Source organism: Branchiostoma lanceolatum, chromosome 9, assembly GCF_035083965.1.
Source record: "Branchiostoma lanceolatum isolate klBraLanc5 chromosome 9, klBraLanc5.hap2, whole genome shotgun sequence".
NCBI lineage: Eukaryota > Metazoa > Chordata > Leptocardii > Amphioxiformes > Branchiostomatidae > Branchiostoma > Branchiostoma lanceolatum.
This window is the reverse complement of record NC_089730.1, coordinates 18,291,915-18,306,875: the sequence shown is the minus strand read 5'-3', so window position 1 is coordinate 18,306,875 and position 14,961 is coordinate 18,291,915.

Genomic DNA, 14,961 nt, shown 5'->3' with positions numbered 1-14,961 from the left:
TGCATCCTTTGTGAAGGACAACGTAAGGGTCTACGTGATTAGCAAGAAACCTGTGAGCCATCGTTGCTGTACGGATTTCTGACAGCGGGCTACAAAACATTCCCGTAACTCGTTCTTATGATGGTGAACGTACGTGCAGTGTACCCAAAGAGGGCTGGCTATAGACAACGGTATCTGCTTCATTCGTCATCTGCGGACTCGATCTAGTGCAAGTCATGTCCTGCATAAACATGGCGTCGCCCATGACACGGATTATAGAACAAGAGCGGGTCCTCCTGTGTAATAACTTCACAGATAAATGAGCAAGTTTCTTTGATAAAGAATAATATACAATGACTGATGTCTATACCTATACGACATACGGAAGCCAGCGCGCTCCCAAACGGGCCGAGTCAGCCTGCATCAATAAAACCTTACCTGAAATGAGACTATAAGAGGTCGACCCGTGTCCTTTTCGTTTTCATTCATATCCACTCAGAAACTCATTTCACCAGTGTGAAAGCCAAGCACGACTTCCCACAGGAATGCAGGATTAATGCGCCGTGCCTCTTAGAAGAGAATGCCTTTGTTTAGATTGGGGATTGCTTTTTGCCCTCATGAACTCTGTTCTACCTACATCAGACATAGCATTAGCAGCCATGCCGGGGAGCTCTATACATATGCGCCCTTGAGAGACATGTAGGGTAACACGAATATCTAAGGGACACCTACACCTGAAACATCTACTACTTGAGTGTCAACTATGAATGTGTGAATTTTGACAGGTGATTGTGTCTGCTATATATATATATATGCAGTGATGTGAACTGGCTGCTATCTTATGGATTTAACGAACACCACGGTATCAATTGACAAGATCTGTAACAGGAACGTCTGGAAGGAGGCATACGTCATCAGGGTGATTGAATTGATACATACAAGTATTGCTATGAATCATACATTGTAGTCTGGTATGCCACGAAAACTAATGAAGTGATTCAATTTGATCAAAGATCTTGCAATATTTTGTGAACCATTTGCCTTTTAACTTGATCAGAGTATTGCGGCCATTTAGTGTTTTTAAAGATGCGATAGGACAAGTCCGGTTTTGTCATTGGTAGCACGAAGCATGCATGTGAGTTACGTAAATGTGGAATGAATCATGTAAAAGCCAGGATGTAATCACAGGCCCACCCGGCGGAGATGATGTAGATTATGGTCCGTGACCACGACAAGCTGTTCTTCTAATGACGAACCAGCTCATGTATGGCGTGTCCTGCATCGGTTCATGTCCTCCCAGGATTGATGAAGTCTTAGCGGGGAACGCGAATCGCCTAACACATAAGTGAGATACTTCTGTCTAGTGTAGGACTGAAGCTTCATGCACAATGATTCACCGAATGCAACCGAGATGCAGGCCATTTCTTTGACTTTGATATCGGCCCCAAATCAGTGTCATTCATACGGGTGTCGATAGTATAATACTTACCTTATGATGAGATATCAGTGGATATACACTGTGTGAAAAGACGGAAACATTTGGCATCTTGTCCCGCCATCTCTTTCCAGGTTGAAAAAGAGCACGATTTAAAGTACCGATGCTGATTGATGATTGCTAAAAGCACTTTAGACGGTGCATTAGGCTCATGACGTATCAAATTGATCTTCCTTTAAATAACGAAGAAGTCTTTTACTTCAAGGTTCATGTATCGATGTTAGCTGGTCATCGACCTGCCTAACCGCCATAAATTTGCCAAGTACACATTACGTGGCTGCCTTTTTGCGGGGATGTGATCAATGGCGCCGGTAATTTTGCAGGACTAACGGAGTCATCTGAACAGCGGGAACGCTTTTATTTATTTATTTATTTATCTATTAATTTCTATATTCTTTTACTAGGGTATAAGAACTCTTAGCGGTAGAAGAATTCTTAGAGTAGAAGAATTCTTGAAGTGGAAGAATTCTTGGGGTAGAAGAATTCTTATCGGGAACGCTAACGAACAAGAACCTCTGACTGACTGGTAGGTCGTGGACGTGATCACAGCAGGAAAACTTTGTTAAGCCCCCCCCCCCCCCCCCCGTCCCCTCTCACTGGACCCGCGGCACGCTGGCGGCGTCGCTGCGTCCTCAATTGGATTTGTGCTACCCTTGACTTTATTATGGGAATATCAATCAAAACGTACAAGTATGACCAAAAAGACAACAAAACAAACAAAGCTTAAAAATATTCGTTTTTGGTCTATGGAATTCGTTGAGTGCTTTGTCAATTCGATCGGCTGCAGCGACGCCGCCAGCGTGCCGCAGGTCCAGTGAGAGGGGACTTTTAGCTATCACTTGGAAGGTGTGCAATATGATGGTGAACTGCTTCTGCAACGATATGTTAATACACAGCAAATGTGACTTCTGAAAGGTGCCCTCTCTCCATATAAACAATATATCTAAATGAATGTGACCCATGTAATTGTACAAAGTATACTTTGCATTTACACCATTCTTTGCTGTGTCAATAAGTTTGATCCAGCTGTAATACATAGTGTTTTATTATTCAACAAATATCCTTATTAGTTCTGTGTCAAGCTTACCAGCCATCTGTTCACTTTCAAATTGATACATTATCACGCATACATATATGGCTGTATGAATACATACATATACACTATCTCAACCGTTGGTCTCAACATTATCCCGTGGACCGACTATCGGCAAAGTTTAATCTAGGTCAAATGTGATTGCCAAGCAGTTCTAGCAATTTCTGCTTGATAATCACGGTCACAGTCGTAGCTGCTAGACCATAGATATGTTTGAAAGCAGATTAATCATCTAAAGTTCGATAGAAGAAGCATCCATTAGAAGTTGAAGCTTTATTTCACAGATGACCTGCTATGGAAACCAAAATGACCCTACTGTTTGTTCCAGAGTACAGAGCTAAAACTAATTACATAAACCTCGTTATGCAATAAAGGGTAAAGGATGAGGAGCTAATTCCCGGAGAATCACATCAGAAGTACATGATACTATTTATCATTAATGGATATTTTACGAATGCGATTTGTTACAGGAATCAGGTACTAGAACCAAGTAACGTCCAAAGAAGCGACGTCTCCAGTCCAAAATCAATGCACGCGCATGTCATCCGTATAATCAAGTTCCACCTGTGGTCTTATTTGAAATTGAATTGCCCTAGTCTAGTGACAACGCACAAACTTTTCGCTTCTTAGACTTTCGATCAAGATCACGATGGCAGGAAATATTGCCCGAGACAACAATAAGTAGGTCGCGCCTCTAGGGACGGACCCTTCGTCTGAAGAAAGGCCATTTTCAACGATCTTACAGTTAGGGGCAAAACTGGCAATTTCCTGACCTGGCAAAGATTGATAATCGATCGTTTTCTTGGGAAGTCGATCTTTTCAACGTGCAACTTGACCATAAATACTTGTATAATGACGTACCCTGATATACGTATCAATTACGTATCATTGATATGGATATATTAAGTCTTACATGTATGAGTACAGAATGCACAGAAATCTACCAACAACCTAAAAACAAAGCACGGGTGTCAAAGGACTAAAGTCTCTGAGAACCTCCAGGAGCTAAGGATGCTTGAAAGGATTTAGACGTGGTGGAAAATTGGAACAACCACTGGCAGCACCTGAAACACAGTCTGTCGAGAAACTGCAAAGCTGAGTGTATGGAAATGACATGTTTATATCCCTCTCTCTGTATCAACACGAACTTGTTTAAATGCATGACACACGCTTGACGATCAAGGGGAATGACACACAGTCACCTCACTACCCATTGCAAACTTACAGGATTCTCCAGAGCCTTCAGTGATTTGGCGACTCATGAAGCGGAAATCCCTGGCGAAACATCCTGAAAATTATCCTTTTGAAACTCGTCCCCACTCTGATGTCTCCTGGCAACCGAGGATTAACCTCTGACCTCCCGTGAGATGATGTGCGTCATGAGGAAGTGTGAGTTGAATTCGGAAATTTGAAATTAGGGCGTGCATATCTTCGACTACAATACATCGAAACACTTCCGAATTTTCTCTCGCTGCGAAGCATAAGCAATAAAAAGAAGCATCATGGGAGACTTTCATTAAATTCATGAACTGTAGCGGAGTACTGTTATCGCTTTTATTTTGAGTAGCCCAGTATCCCGTAGAACGAAACCAGTCAAAGTCATAGCTACGATAATACGTAGAACTATAAATTGGAATTGTATAAGAAGGCTGACATCAGTGAAAAATACCGATTTCTGAACGTCAAATAAAATCTCTAATTGGTAGGACCAAATGTATTGGCCGGTAGATTACTATAGACCAGTTCGATTTCACGTTTTCAGTGGTCTATATTCCACGATAGAAATCAATAGCGTTAACAGTGACAGAACGGCTCAATCACATGGAGCCAGTGGTCAGTTCAAGGAAAACCCAGCGGGGGAGTGGGACACGTCTTTCAAATTGTTTTTCTATTGGTAGTTTGGATCAAACATTAGGTTTGTTGATGAAGGTTAGACATCCAGGTAATAAGATACGCCAAAAATAGTTACTCAAATAGTTACTTAACCTATTTACACATTAGGCTATTGTAATTTGGCAACAAAATTGACGAATCAAGTAATGATCAAGAATCCTACAACGGAACCTTTAGTTGTTACATAGGTGTTTTCATAATAAAGGTCATAAGGACGGGTCGTATACGTAGCCGAATACGATATTAGGCAATGGATTCACAGAACTTTGGCCGCCTTCAGGATGACTGACCAGTCTTCCTGGAACACACCCGACGCCATAGACATAGCAATGGATTAATCGTCCATTAATCTAAGTCATGAATCTAAGTAGCCGGTTTCTCTATCCTGAGTAAAGTTTTAGGTTTGGCCACAAATGCATTGGGAAACTTCAACTCAGCCATAATGATTTTACCAGCACAGCTAAAATCCTTGCTTCATCAAGGGTAAAATATTCAATAGTCAATCGTATTCCCTCCGTCTGAACGGGTAAGACTGAATGTGCAGTTATAATTAGATTGCGGCTTGGGCTTCAAAAGTAGCAACGGCGATTGAAAAGTTTTGATCAAAGTGTTGTGGCTGAATCCCCTGTGCCAAGCTTTTAACTAGTGTGGCTTAGAAACAAGACGTGCAGAATGAGCACTCCATCCCGGTGGAGCTGATGTGTGTGTTCCTTGGCCAGTCCCCGTCGTGCTGTTAATTGCCTACCTGGTACTTCGGAACGGATCTAACATTAGTGGCGCGTGTAGAAAATATAAATCAATAAACTGCCCAGTAGGACCTTTGATGATAGTGTCTGTGCAGGTGAGAGCTGTCTGCTCTTCCACCGCTGTTAGATACTTAAGAACTAAGTTCTCTCCTCTCCCATGGCCACCTTCGCACGCTTGTATCGCTAATGCACCGAGCAATTTGTCACCATTGTGCTTTAGTCTAAGATGTGAGAAAAGTGCCTTTTAGCAAGCAATCTACTCCAGCTTAGCTTTTAGTGGGTTTCGTAATGGGAGAACATGCCGTGCATTTCATTGAGGATATATCCGTCAACCATCCTCGGATGACCCAATGCCTCATTACAAGAAAGAAACCTAATACATGTATGAAGGATGCAGCAACTGATTAAAGCTATGGCAGAATAAAACTCAATAACAATGAATATTGAACGTTCATGAAGGTTAGACATCCAGGTAGTAAGATACGCCAAAAAAATAGTTACTCAAGCAACTGGATAAAATTTTTAAACAGTCAAACTTTTCAGACAGCATCCGCTGTCACTGACGAAATGAATATAGTGGATGCTGTCTGAAACGTCTGACTGTTTCAAAATTTGTATCCAGTTGCTTGAGTAACCATTTAATGAATATTGAAATCAAACATTGATCAAGAATCCTACAACGGAATCTTTGTGGCTGCTATAATGAAGTTCATGAGTACGGTCCGTAGCCGAGTTCAAGACGAGGCAGACAAAAACACTCTTTTACAGCATGAATGTAATATGGCCTCGTGCAACATAGGTGTCACTATTCTTGGTGAGGACCCAAAATGTAATCCATACATTGAAATAGAGCACATTGCACATAACATAAAACTAACGATGCAGGGTGGTAAGGGTATATGAACATTGATTAGCCGAAGGATCAGAATTGATATTCACGACATATCACATTACCGGATGACGTGTATATCAACAGCTTGACTCTTCATTTGTGAAAGTAGACTAACGTAATCAGGCCTTTCGTGTACCACATTTTTCTTTAATAGTTTTACAAAACAAAAACAAGAGACGTTGTGTGCTTTCCAGTCGGCGAGTATTAATTGATATATAATCTATTATACGTCTGACGGGAAATATGAACCATTGTTTAACTTAATGTTTACACATTTGTAGGCCGTTCATTGTAACGTTCATTTAACTCACTGCCTATCCAACCAACTATCGTAGACATAGTGAGTTGAATGGATGTCTAGAATAAAAGCCCTCCATTTTCTAGTTGTAATTCCAAAAGTCTCTTAGCAACGCTAAGTAATCAGTGCAATCATCAAAGATTTTGTTTTCTCTTACAGAGAAAGCTGCCACATACTGCGTGATGTAGACATGGGTTTATACGAATTATACCCGGTAATCCAACCAAGACCTTTACCCATCCCACCGATTGCATCTTTCAATCGCATGGCCAAAGGCTCAGCACTTCGCTTTGGTGTAGCCGGAGTGTCTGCCACAAAGCCCAACATTGCATTACGCTGACATACCTTGGCATAACACTGCGTGTCTTTTACTTTGCTGTTCTAATCAAAGCCAGCGACAGTATACATGTGTCTACTGACTGCCAGGCCTTCATACGTCTTTCCCTTAGGTTGGACTAAATAGTTACTACGTTAAAAACACTTTATCAGGTCATTTTGATTGATTTGATTATATGAATGAAATCTGCGCGCGCATCAAGTTTCGTCCCTTTCCCCAAAAAAAGTTTTTCTCCACATTGTAATTTGAAAAAGTAGCTGCAAAATGTGAAAATACATGCTTTAGATTAAAAAAAAAACAACGGATACTAATTCTGTAGAATGCCAAAGTCAGTTCCATAGTCAAAGAAGAAGTTTTGTAAATTATAACAAAGGTGAAAGTTTAAAATCTGTATTTCTGTTAACCGTACTCTGTAAATTTGTTCCTTCTTCCTGACCACGTTTATTCAATAATGAAGGCAACGTTTTTTTTACCAAACTTTTTTTATTCGCACACTCGCATCAGTTTGGGGGCCCCCAGAGGATGTCATCCATATTATCAAATCAACATGACCTTAAGAATAAGTCTTGTGATCAAGCGTGTTAAACATATACGTATTTGGTAAGGAAACTGAATTTCAATGATCAAATCTGTGCCAAGGGACAGAGACTTGAGTAAATGTTATTTGGTGTGCTAACTGACAATCTCGCTTAAATGTGCTTCCCTTTTCACCGTCAGAAATATACTGAGCACACGATACTGTAACCTGATGTATGTATCAATACCATGTTGCAAATGAAGGTATCACAGACACAGATGTCGCAAATCTCTTAGTGACTGAAGAAATAATTGGTTCATAACTTTGCAGGATTATAGCTATCGGGTACCCGGGTACAGCGTCATGGTCAGAGATATATTGCACATGGAATGTATTATCGATGAGAAGACTGTTAGAAAATGTGAAGGTACTATCGATGCAAAATCTGTATCTATATCTATATAGCCGGTACAATCGCCATTAGGCGTAACACACCAGCTTCGCAGGCTCGCGGCGCGAAGGCAGCTGGTTATATTACACCGAACGGTCTGTTACACCTAGTCTTTGCATATATGACTGCAACCGTTCTTTAAAGCTACTTAGTGAAGATGCTCCTACAGAACTTGATGACAACGAGTTCTATTCTACTATGGTTCTCGATCTCGGAAAATACGAATTTTGGAACACATCTATCCTCGGGTCATAATTTTGGTACTTAAAGGCATGACTATTTCTAGTCCTCTCCCAAGCTGGCATTAGATACTTATCAGTCGGTACGTCCACAAGTTTATTAGTCATTTTGTATATATACATCATGCAAAGTCTCGACGTTGTTCTTCTGTATTCAAGTGACATCAATTGCAAATCTACTTTTATTTTGGTGACACTGGCAGCCCTTTCATAGTAAACTTGAAAGCATTGAAGTCTTTCTGTGTATTAAGCAAAGGAAACACTGAAGCATTCGTATATCGTTTCTGTTTCACATGAACGCTCCAGACAAAAGGAACTTAGCATCTCTTGGTCAAAATCAGACGACGAACAGACTGCGGATATCAACTATTCTTTACCACAGCGATTGCCACTGACAAAATTCAGGAAGAATGCCTCTTGAAGTACTAAAACGAGACCCAAAGGGGGCTTCCCTATGAAGGACATGGCAGTTGATGGACCATGCAGGATTAGAACTAAATTGATTATTGTGAGAAACTGTGTCGTGGTTTTCACATCTCTAATTTTGACTTGCTTTCACAGCATGAGGCATTCTCAATGATAAAACTTTTGGCTAACGAACTCATAATGGCTGCCATAATGAAGGACATGGCTATTAGACTTATTTCTAATATTGACGGATCTTTGGACTTACTAGGCCAGAATATGCAATCATGAAGCCTCTCGCCATGGCCACTGGTCTATGTGACATGCTGAAAACACACAAAAAAAGTTGTAAACGGGAACTATGCGAAAGATGTTGGTTAGCCGAAGGATTAATTTTTCTTTGCTTTATATAGGCCTTAATATGCATATTTGGCAGAATGCCCCAACATTTCTTGCATACTTTTAATCAAGACTACCAGTCGTTTCACAAAGATTTTGCACGCTGAACAATGTTATTTGTTATTTGAGACCCATAGAGTATAGAAAATAACATACTAGGATGACAGACTGCGCCAGGGCTGAACTTCATCGACAAGGTTACGTGGACTGGTTTATAGTGGGAGCCGTAAATAATTAATCGCCGTCCAAAAATCAATGAGGGAAAATGACTGTATGTATGCTTGCAGCAGTGTCCAAACGCAAGTTCAGGACCAGGACCTTGGCATTGATCTAAAATATAGATCGTCATCTGTGCTTATTAGCATAATAAGTAATCCATATGTTGCATCCACTCTTTATAGGAAACATTAATGAGTTTCACGCTACAATAATTCAAGTCAATGTGATGCTATTGTTTACTTAAATATTTGACGTTGATAAAATATAAACAATAGGGCACGAAATTTATTTAGCAAAAGAATTACGAAATCAAGGCAGAAGGCAACTCATCAAAGCAGCAGGAAAATTCTGGCTAAAATCAAACAACTTTTAGTCATCTATCAACAATGTCTATGTATTTAGAACTTACAGCATTACTATAAAGGATAGAAGTTCTTTAACGCCAGAAGTACGTGTTGGGCGCTCCTTGTCCTCATGATTTGTATAGATCTGAATGATCTTCTGTGTGACTAAGATACGATTTGAACATTGAATCTAAAATTATCTTATCTCAAAATATATCTTCTGCGAGAATCAAAGTTTTTCAATCTGCATGAAGAAAGCAGACCCTTCAGATACTTACCAAAGGCCGCAAATTTAAAATTATTCATTTCCAACAAAATCCAGGACTGTTTGAATGTCAGAGTTCGTTTTTGAATGGTGCATCTAAACATACTTTAAAAGATACTCATTCTTCAATAATGACTCATGGCTGGATCTTCTTTAGAATTAGTAGTCAATCTGGTTTAGATACGAGTCATTTACCATTTGATTAATACCCTAAAACCAGTGACCCGGCGTTGTGCGTTTGACGACTGCCCGTCGCCTATGGCGTCTAAAGGATAACCAGAACATCAATACGACGTCCTGTCTGTACGTGCCGATAGGGAATGTCACCGCACATCAAAGCAGCTACCAGGCGAATATGAAGCGTACTGCTTAGGCAGTGCTCGATCCGAAGCTAAGCTGCACCAAGTCTAGTTTCATGATTCACTGTGATTGGAGTAGATGGAGGTGTTGCTGACTACCATTAGCACTCACTGATACCTGGTAACAAATACGTTAGATTCAATCGAATGTATATGTCTCTCCCGCAAGTGCGCAGACAACAGAGAGCCGTTGGTGGAAAGGCCAGAGGGAATCATGAATGGTAAAATTATGTTGACTTTCAACGCGGGAAAAAATTAAAATGATCACAAGGAGGAGAAAAGGCAGCAAAAACATTGGTCTTCGATAACTCACACCGATTTTCTTGATCAACAATACATGGATGTGCATCAATCCTTTACCACTGCTTCAGCGATGAATTGTGCAATTTCACACAAGTACATTGTAAATGTATGAAATGTGGGAGTCATCAGCGAATTTTTGAGACTCTCGCCCAGTTTATTCTTGAGATCATGGTTGTCCACTATAATTACTTTTGGTCTCCAAGGCCATTGACTATTGCAAGTCTATTGCATAGAAATATTCTTAGCCAATGTCTACATATAATGAATAAGACGAACTGATGTGGGTGAACTATGGCATGCTCATATAAAAAATCGCCTCTGCAGCTTTTGCCAGTCTTGACCATGTGTGGCGTTGCAGCAGTGCAGACATCTCTCCAGAATGAAGATGCTGAAGATCTACAACACCTTGGTCCTTTCTGTTCTCCTCTACGGAGCTGAGTCCTGGACTCTCACCAAGTCACTACACAGACAGAAACTTGACTCCTTTGACACTCAGTGCCTGAGGAACATCGAATGCATTTGCTGGCAGGACCATGTTACCAACGAAGCGGTGCGCAACAAAACTAACCAGGTCCCGGTTAGCCAACCATGCAATGGAACAAGCTACCACTTTCAATAAAAAATGCTCCAAACAGTGGAATGTTTAAGAGGATGTTGAAACAAATGAACTGACCTCTGACCTCACCTTACGACAGGAACGGAATATGGACTACGAGTATGGATTATGTCTCTGTAAATTTTGTATGTATCGGTGTATACGTATTTTAGACTTATGTTTTGTACTGATTGTATTGTGTTATCCAAATAAGACAGAAACAAACAAACAGAAGATCACTAAGTGCCATTTCAAGACACACCTCTAGAGCCACACCCACCCAGGAAGTGATCAAACTGGTTACCTCAGCTCTAGACCCAACCTGGCGGCGCCCTACAGGCCGTGCCAGGAGCAGATTGGAGGACCAAGTGTTCAATGTGCTGGACACTTTAGGGGGGGGGGGGGCAGAGACGACTGGAGAGCTTTGACCGAAAACGGAACATCCTGGAGGGAGATGTCTGCAGCAACCATGCATCTGCCCTGATGCCTGCGGTTGATTGATATCAAAAAGTTATTCACAAAGAAATAAAATTGTCGATTCTTTCTGCTGCAGGATATATCGAAGGTATACCGGTATGTTAGGCATTTGGCATTCCTCCATGTTAACTAGTATTCAAAGAGGCGACTGAAGGTGCATTGCATAAACTTCTTCCGACGGCTAAACCCAACGGACTCATATCATCTGCCTGTCGCCAGATGCTTTTAAAACTTCCGTATCATGTATTGGAGCTGTGGTAGAGGCAGAATGACCTTCCAGCTCAAAAGTGCTACTCGGCTAAGTACTCAAGTATTTAGCTTGTGTCAGAACGTTACACTACATTAAAGTGAACTAACCGTAAATGACATTTACCTGCGGTAAGTTGAGGCTGTTATGTCTCAGGGCCCTCACAATCCATTGCATTTTTCGCTGAACCTCCTGCACAAAACAGCGGCATTCATCTTACCGTCGGTAATGGAATGGCACCATATGTTGGCTTTGTGTGATACCCCCTTGGAGGACAGCACCGTCAGTCAACATTACTTAGCTTCTAAAGTCACGAACACTTTAGTTTTGCGCACTTCTAAGCCATCAGGGAAAACGTTACTTACACGTGTGCGCGTCAGGAATTGTATAGTTGTGAAAGAGCGTGGGATTTAAGATGAAGGTGTTTTGAGAGATAGCGTAATGGACTTACAGATCAAGAGAAGAAAGTAACAGACAGGACTATTCCGACATGACATATGTTCGCTCCTAGTTGCCTAACGGCGCCACATGCCTAAAAATTCCATAAGGTAAAGATGCATCACACCGCTCTTGCGAATACAGTTTCAAACGCTTGTCGATTACTCCACTGCCCAGATATTGTAATGGATACAAATGAATAAGACTTTTGTATAATGAACTTGCTAGCGCTTTTTTTTACTACCAGGACTACCAGCATACGGGCACATACTAATGTTAATTCGGTGAAGGTTAGACATCAAGATTATCAGATACGCCAAATAGCAGGTAGTCAAGCAACTGGATATTGTTTTTTTTATATATCATATCCAGCTGCTTAAGTAAATGCAGCGTGAAAAATGTTACCGGTTTAAGATAACAACAAAACAAAGTGATTTAGGCAGCCGCTGTTACTCTCTTTCGAATTCATTAGTAGTGACTTCATATCTAATACACTTAAAAGATTAGTCAACAACGGCGAGGCGAGTATAGTAAGTTTTGAGACAAAGCGGGCTCAGCAGTATCGAAGATGATGATGATGAAAGCGCGAACCCCACAAAATTATATCGTTCAAAAATGAGTTAGAAAAATGCATACACTTGCACCCACGTAAATAAACACACACAAAAATATTAACAAAAACAAGCAAATGCTAAGAACGGCTGAATACAGTTAAGCCTAAAGCAGGATCATTTGTTGACCATAATGTTATGTTATCAACTATATCCCACCCCGATAAGGATAAGTTTGCTCTGAATATCTTTTGAGATAAAAGTTACCTTGGAATAAAGATTTACATGTTTTGTTACATCTTAGTTTCCTTTCTGCATATCAGTTTCTTGTGCATTGCAAATACTTCTGCATTGCCAATCCATATACAATTTGCACATAATCTGTACGACCCATGGAGACACATGCTTGTGTCTCGCTTTCCAATGATGGTACTGCTGCGTTGATGAAGGTTAGGCGGCTAGATAGTCCTGCTGCACTTCGTATAAAATAACCGCGTCCGGACCTGATCCCCTGGACCCGGAATGAACCTAGGCCTAACCTTTCTGTACCAGTACCCACCCATAATGTGTCGCCATGACTTTACCGGGTTCCCCCAACTAGCATGCTCCATTCCTTGCATATATTCAAACCCGTAAACAAACATCTGCGTCTATAGATAAACCCCCTAAAACAAGCATAAAGTCCATGCAGGCCACGTCCTCTCCACCTATAATCATCACATCAGAACATGTACCGCCACGTTGATTAAACTGAACGGAGTCTTAAGCTGAGGCCGCGTTCCGGGGTCGAACTCATTTCTTGAGATCACGGGACGTCCGGTTGTGTCCACGGAATCACACTCATCTATCAGTCTGCTCCGCAAGGTTGTCTCCCCGCACAGGGCCATAGCTTCCGCTTTATTCCTCGTAACATTTTCTCTTTCTCCATGAAAGTTTAATGAAATGACTAGAAAATCAATAGCATGGTATGTGCAACCTACATTTCGTTGCGATATTATTTTTCTGGTGAAATAAAGAGCTAGCCTGATGAAAATTGGTGGTGCAGGTTTTGTTTGACCTCCCGAGAGGTCAATCACCTTTGACCTCCTGTGGAATCTCTCATAACGGAGCTAACGTATTGGCTTTAATATTGCATCTGAAAACTTTTCACCACATGTATGTAAGCTTCGTATACTTTGGAGGCAAAGTTCGGCCATAAAGCTCCAAACTGGTCTCTTTTATGCCAAAACGGCTGTTTCCACAACTTGATTGTACGTCCTCGAAGCATCTCAAGAATTTGGTCTTAAAGATTACCACATGACATGTGATTAATATGTGGAAAATTAAAGATACATTTGGGTGCAATGGTTAGCTAAAACAAACACAACGCTCCTTTATTACCCGGTAGCAAATCATTAAATTGACGCAACTCCCGTCTCCATTCGTGAATTCGGAATGACCCCGAAGCGGCTGCATCGTATGTCATTGGTAGCCTTCCATGACCCAGACTTCAGGAATGGCGCGGGCCTTCCCTTGCCGCAAACTGGGGGCCCTTAATGATCCTAATGACTCGCCTTTCGGGTCTTAAGCAATATGTCATGCTGAACCCAACCATTAAAATGTCTTATTAAAGATTTCAATATTGAAGGGTTACGATGTCAGGGAGTGCTAAATTCCAACCATTCAAATATTCAAAAGGGGATTGAAAGAGAATGTCGTCACAGCTGTGACTTACAGAGGCCCTGGCAAACAACGCTGTGACGACAATAAGTTAGGGAATCCGTTGTTCCGTGAGTCGCATTTTCTGGAGATACGAGCATTATATACCGTGGTCCATGAAACGAAGTTATTGAATCCTCGGTATGAAGTAAACGCTACCGAGAAGGTATAAACTTCAATGCCCTGGTTAGTTTGACGGGGGCGAAGATGCGGGGAAAGGATAATTCCGATGGCCAGGTTGATCGATTTATAAATGCGTGGAATCAAAATTGGCAAGCAACCTGGACCCTGGGATCTGCATGAGACTCGGAAATTGGTTGAAGGCCAAGGACATCTCAGATATCTGCATCCTTCACAAATGGTTACACCTTGATGGTGCCTTTACTTTCCGCCAATTTTGAATGGCGGACCCTTTCTAACCATACGAAGTGGAATGTTTCGTCACTTTTCTTGCCTTCTGCGAACTTCCCCCGCTAGACTTTAGCCATACGGTATGTTCTTATGTCATATGCTCACCGACTGCCAGGGAAGTTCCAGCAGCTCCGCGATAATAGCAATAGCCATTGCGGCCATAACTGCCTTCACCCACCATATTGCTACCGCATTATTTACATTCCCAGCATGCGGCATTCTGAAATCACCTTATTGTTCTGCCGTCGCGTCGTGAAATATGGGAGAACGGCAGCGAGCCCCTTACGGTCGCGTCGTTAAGATAATGGCC